The 6426-nt window shown below is 39.7% G+C and overlaps 1 long non-coding RNA gene across 3 annotated transcripts in view; it reads right to left on the bottom strand.

Moving 5' to 3' along the window:
• Positions 1–3828, bottom strand: part of LOC109204851 (uncharacterized) — a 4292-nt gene extending 464 nt beyond the window's left edge. The window contains exons 1-5 of one of the 3 annotated variants that reach the window (XR_003213557.1): positions 3349–3828; positions 2765–2824; positions 2578–2668; positions 2254–2411; positions 1–58 (exon numbers count right to left, since the gene is read on the bottom strand). The exon at positions 1–58 is cut by the window's left edge and continues 464 nt beyond it. This is a non-coding gene — a long non-coding RNA (uncharacterized LOC109204851). The other 2 variants (XR_003213558.1, XR_002064379.2) reach the window with 2 other exon arrangements.
• Positions 3829–6426: the final 2598 nt, after the last annotated feature.

Genomic DNA, 6426 nt, shown 5'->3' with positions numbered 1-6426 from the left:
CTCTGCAGGAGTACTTCAATGTCCATCAGGAGTTCACTTTGGACTGGCAGGATCCCCTCTGCAGCAAAAAATGGACAAAGTTTGATCAGTGCTTGAGCAAAATGCACAGAAATGAACAAAACGTGCTGCCAGAAAAAGATCTAATGATAAATGATTTCTTAAGTGTAAAATATACAGTTCTTAAAGGATAGCTATTGTCAAAATGCAACCTGGGCTGTTTTTTTTTTTTTTAAACTGTAAACGAGACAAACATATATCTAAAAGCATAATTACGACAAACGAGCCGTTTTTGAGATTGACCGTGATTTTGTTTTGTGGTCAATAGCCAGTGAATGGGAATCAAAATCGATACAGTAAAAAAAAAAAAAAAAAAAAAAAAAAAAAAAAAACAGCCCAGGTTGCGTTTTGGCAATAGTTATCCCTTAAATCTACTTATGTAAAAGTGATACATACAGGGAGTGCAGAATTATTAGGCAAATGAGTATTTTGTCCACATCATCCTCTTCATGCATGTTGTCTTACTCCAAGCTGTATAGGCTCGAAAGCCTACTACCAATTAAGCATATTAGGTGATGTGCATCTCTGTAATGAGAAGGGGTGTGGTCTAATGACATCAACACCCTATATCAGGTGTGCATAATTATTAGGCAACTTCCTTTCCTTTGGCAAAATGGGTCAAAAGAAGGACTTGACAGGCTCAGAAAAGTCAAAAATAGTGAGATATCTTGCAGAGGGATGCAGCAGTCTTAAAATTGCAAAGCTTCTGAAGCGTGATCATCGAACAATCAAGCGTTTCATTCAAAATAGTCAACAGGGTCGCAAGAAGCGTGTGGAAAACCAAGGCGCAAAATAACTGCCCATGAACTGAGAAAAGTCAAGCATGCAGCTGCCAAGATGCCACTTGCCACCAGTTTGGCCATATTTCAGAGCTGCAACATCACTGGAGTGCCCAAAAGCACAAGGTGTGCAATACTCAGAGACATGGCCAAGGTAAGAAAGGCTGAAAGACGACCACCACTGAACAAGACACACAAGCTGAAACGTCAAGATTGGGCCAAGAAATATCTCAAGACTGATTTTTCTAAGGTTTTATGGACTGATGAAATGAGAGTGAGTCTTGATGGGCCAGATGGATGGGCCCGTGGCTGGATTGGTAAAGGGCAGAGAGCTCCAGTCCCACTCAGACGCCAGCAAGGTGGAGGTGGAGTACTGCTTTGAGCTGGTATCATCAAAGATGAGCTTGTGGGGCCTTTTCAGGTTGAGGATGGAGTCAAGCTCAACTCCCAGTCCTACTGCCAGTTTCTGGAAGACACCTTCTTCAAGCAGTGGTACAGGAAGAAGTCTGCATCCTTCAAGAAAAACGTGATTTTCATGCAGGACAATGCTCCATCACACGCGTCCAAGTACTCCACAGCGTGGCTGGCAAGAAAGGGTATAAAAGAAGAAAAACTAATGACATGGCCTCCTTGTTCACCTGATCTGAACCCCATTGAGAACCTGTGGTCCATCATCAAATGTGAGATTTACAAGGAGGGAAAACAGTACACCTCTCTGAACAGTGTCTGGGAGGCTGTGGTTGCTGCTGCACGCAATGTTGATGGTGAACAGATCAAAACACTGACAGAATCCATGGATGGCAGGCTTTTGAGTGTCCTTGCAAAGAAAGGTGGCTATATTGGTCGCTGATTTGTTTTTGTTTTGTTTTTGAATGTCAGAAATGTATATTTGTGAATGTGGAGATGTTATATTGGTTTCACTGGTAAAAATAAATAATTGAAATGGGTATATATTTGTTTTTTGTTAAGTTGCCTAATAATTATGCACAGTAATAGTCACCTGCACACACAGATATCCCCCTAAAATAGCTGAAACTAAAAACAAACTAAAAACTACTTCCAAAAACATTCAGCTTTGATATTAATGAGTTTTTTGGGTTCATTGAGAACATGGTTGTTGTTCAATAATAAAATTATTCCTCAAAAATACAACTTGCCTAATAATTCTGCACTCCCTGTAGACAACGCAGCCCTAATCACAATCATAATTTGTTGGAAAATGTATTTAAGTTTCCTATTGATTTATCATAGAACTTGAAGTTAATGGCTGAATGCATGGTGATGAGACCTATCATTCAATCTACATTTTATAGCGTATGAAACTGCTCACCTGGACATGAACCTGAGCTCGGCTGATTAAGATTAGTGTCTCCTGTCCATCTTTCTTTAGCAAAACTTGAATAATACCACTGCTTACCTCTTATTGAATCTTTGGGTGCAGACTTAATTGAAGAGCCTCGTATAAACAGGCAGGGTGTGATGTTTAGGGAAACCAAAGAATACAGGCGCCATCATTTCTGCCAGAAGACTCATGGGGTGCAACGAAGCTTTTATTGTGGACTGGCTAGATACCTTCTGCATTCAGAAAGAAAACAAGAAGGGCATACACCATAAACAATAATAACTGACAAAAATAATGAGACAAGAAATTAAAGTAACAAAATAAGTGCAAATCAAGTTTCCCTGTGTTGCAGTGTAGCTGAATGTTTTTCAACAATTTGATTTACGGTAAAACACATACCAAATATTTCCAGCCAAGGTTTGTTTCAATCTTCAGCATGTTTTTCCTGCCATTGTCTTGAAACTGTTTCATCTGTCCCTCTCATTTGATGCTGTTTACAAAAACAAAACAGCAATATTGTAAAGGGAAAAAGGAAAATGAATTTAATGGAAAAAAAAGAAAAAAAGATTATGACCTGAAATCTCACCATTTCCTGAGAGTCACAGGTCCTTTGAGTATCCTTATGGTTTCTGCTCAAATTCAGTGTCTGAAAAGGGCAGGAACAAAACAAACCTTTTTAATCATAAAGAGAGAGTTCTGACACTGACGTTCACACATCGCCATTGCACATGTAAACGAAGAAACCACCGCCACACCAGTGACATGGGTGGGGGCAGAGTGTCTTCGGTAAAAATGAGCCTTAAACACGCCATACCCGGTGTATGTCTGCTTGCAGCCTGCTTCAATACACCGAAAGAAACAACGTGGCTCATTCCAATGCAGTTTACAATGAAGCACGTAGCCCCTTGATGACTGAACTACCTTACCACAGAAATTACAGGTTAACATAACTCCATGTACTTTGGTAATTCCTCCCTAGCAAATTAAGCACGCCAAACACAGAAACTAATCCAGAGCAATGCTTCCCTCGCGACAGTAATGCTAACTCAACTCACAAATGCTAACTAAATTCACAACCTCACTCATAAAAAACGAACTGCTAAAATTATCTATAAACGCTGGGCTGGTGGATTTTTATAACAGAGATAACTTGAAGTTGCATGTACTCACCTCACCTCGACCTAATTGTAAGCTGCCAGGATGTCTACAAATTCCAAAGATGCTGTGGTCCAAGCAGCAATAAATGGCGCTAATATACGAGTTCAAAACTGTGTCCATTAGCGAAGCCAACTTGAGTCTCCTGCATGAAAAAAAGAGCGGTTGGCACACAGCTCAGCAGCGCGCCGCGCTATTGGTCATTTTCAGGTGACGTCATCCCGCAATGTAATGTCGCTCTTTGTTTCTTTAGGAGGAGGTTCGAATTTGATCAGAAGTCACGTCTGCAGACCGCTGCAGCCACGTCTTGCCTTGCTTCCCCTTTTTTTGGTGAAATGGTTCGCTCATACTGCACAATGTTGCTACCAGAATTTGTTTTTCTCTGCAATTCGAACGTAAAACGTCTGTACACAGTTTACCAGCAGTTTAGCTACCAATCAACAGCGATCACACAAACTCAAAATTTAAGGCGGACCCACTTAAGGTGGTCTGATAATATCAGAATCAGAATCAGAATCGTGTTTATTGGCCAAGTATATGTGCAGACAAATACAAGGAATTTGGTTCCGGTAGATGGTGGCTCTCGAGCACAGCAATGTAAATCACACACAGACACACACACACACACACACACACGTATCTATATATACATTACACATGCATACACATACATACACAAAGCTGTGTAAACCAACTATACATAACTAATCTAAACTTATATACATAAAATACAGACATGAAATGAGGTGGAATGAATACTACAGAATGTACATAAGGTGCAGGTGCAGTCTGGCAGTGGGAGCAGTGTGACAGTTCAACTGTTTAGAAGGGAGATGGCGAGGGGAAAGAAACTGTTCCTGTGTCGGGTGGTCCTGGTCTGCAGGCTTCTGTACCGTCTGCCGGAGGGCAGCAGATCAAAAAGTCTGTGTCCAGGGTGTGAGGGGTCTGTGATGATTTTCCCTGCCCGTTTCCTGGTTCTTGAGAGGTACAGGTCCTGGATGGAGGGCAGGGGGGCGCCGATGATCCTTTCTGCTGCCCGTACAGTCCGCTGCAGTCTGCTCCTGTCCTGTTTAGTGGCTGCACCATACCAGACTGTGATGGAGGAGCACAGGACAGACTCAATGACTGCAGTGTAGAACTGGATCAGCAGCTCCTGTGGAAGACTGTACTTCCCCAGTTGTCTCAGGAAGTACATCCTCTGCTGGGTCTTTTTGAGGATGGAGTTGATGTTGGTCTCCCACTTCAGGTCCTGGGAGATGGTGGTACCCAGGAACTTGAAGATCTCCACAGTCGACACAGGGCTGTCTGATATGATGAGGGGGGGCAGAGTTGAGGGATGTCTCCTGAAGTCCACTGTCATCGCGTGAAACATATGGCGTGAAACACAACATAAAGTTGTTTTAAAAATAATAATTAAAAAAGATTATTGAAATCAATTTTATTCACAACCATGAACTTTATTTTTAACATCTTCTTTTGCTGTTGATTTTTTTTTATCAGAAGGTTAACAATGATATACTGCAGGCCTAACTTTTAATCTGTATATCAGTATCTGAATTTTAAAATAAATAAAAAAATACAATCAATTTTATTGTCTTTCACTGCTGATATTTGCTTTTTTTTTTTTTTTTTTTTTTAAATGGTATTTACTGGTTGTATTATTATGGTGGACCCTATTGTTTAACATCTTGCTTCTGTAAAAATGAATGTTTTTGTTTGCTTAAAAATCTACAGCTTTATACTGTGAATTCCAATGTGCACAACCCGAAAAGATGTAGTTTTACTCAAATAATACCGTAAAATCTAAGTTTTTCAGACATTTTCAACATTACAATATTTAATTGTAAAATGTATGCATATTTATTTGTTTTCACAGACAATATTTATTATTTCAACATTTTATCACAGTAAAAAACAAAGTTTTATCCAGTCTCACAATTAACGGTTATTCAATCTATTTAATACAGTAAAAGGAAGATTTTGGTTTTACGCTCCATTACCGTTGGAATTTGACTGTGTTTTTCTGTATATTTTACTGACTTTTGTTACAGTGCAGGGTCTCTTGTCATAGACTAAAAGCAATATAAGTGATAAATATTACCATTCTGTGGAATATTCTTATATTTCACTTTTACTTTTTCCCATGTTCTAGTGGGTCCTGTTGTGGCTCTAATGTGAAAGAGGATATGATGTAATATAATATAATGTGGTATAATATAATATCACATGATATAATGTAATATCATGGATCACTTATGAGTTTGATTTGTCAGCAACTTTCTGCCAGCCCTCTCTCCTTGCTTTTGCAGCCTTTGCAGTGTTCCCCTGCGTTTTAATTAAACTCTGAAACTCCTGATATCCCTCAATCAAGAGTTCTTGCTCTGCTGTGTGCGCTCCTTCGACATCTTCGCCGACCAATCACAGGGTTGCCGATCAATGTTTCTACTATCGATGCGTAGCCCCTTTTAAGCCACCCAGTGATCTCAGATTACTTCATCCAGCTATACTAATCGTCAACAACAGGTGTGTTCGGAGAACCGGATTAGCGAGCTCAAAGTTAGCGCGATGATTTGATCTTGGATGTGTCATTTGATCTTGGATGTAGTAAGCGAGGTACGAAGAACGGGCCCCTGGGTGATAAAACACAACAACAACAACAACAACAACAACAACAAACAAACAAAAAAAACCAACCCACACACAACATACATTTGTCAAAATTTGAAACTTGAAATTTAACTAAAACAGAACAAATGAGAGAACTGTGGTTTCTACTCAAAAACAGAATTCCCCAAAAACCTTTTGGAGAGGAAAGCTCTCGTTTCACGAGGGGCCTCTCCTGTGTAAAGTGACATCTCCTGAGGTTATGCATAAACAAAATACCACAAAATAATAAGTAATCAAACAATCAAACTAACCAGGAAAATACGCTCCCAGAGCAGTGTCTTAACTCTAAGTACTCTAAGGCAGACATTTAACTTTCAGTATATATTTGGATGTAAAATGAAACCTAAACGTTTACCCTAAATTATATTCAGTGTAAAGCTGAAGTGTCAATCCTTACCCAGGAAAAGTCAAATCGGTAAAGAAACT

Source organism: Oreochromis niloticus, linkage group LG13, assembly GCF_001858045.2.
Source record: "Oreochromis niloticus isolate F11D_XX linkage group LG13, O_niloticus_UMD_NMBU, whole genome shotgun sequence".
Taxonomy (NCBI): Eukaryota; Metazoa; Chordata; class Actinopteri; order Cichliformes; family Cichlidae; genus Oreochromis; species Oreochromis niloticus.
The sequence above is the reverse complement of the archived record's forward strand: the minus strand, read 5'-3'. Positions and strand labels throughout refer to the sequence as shown.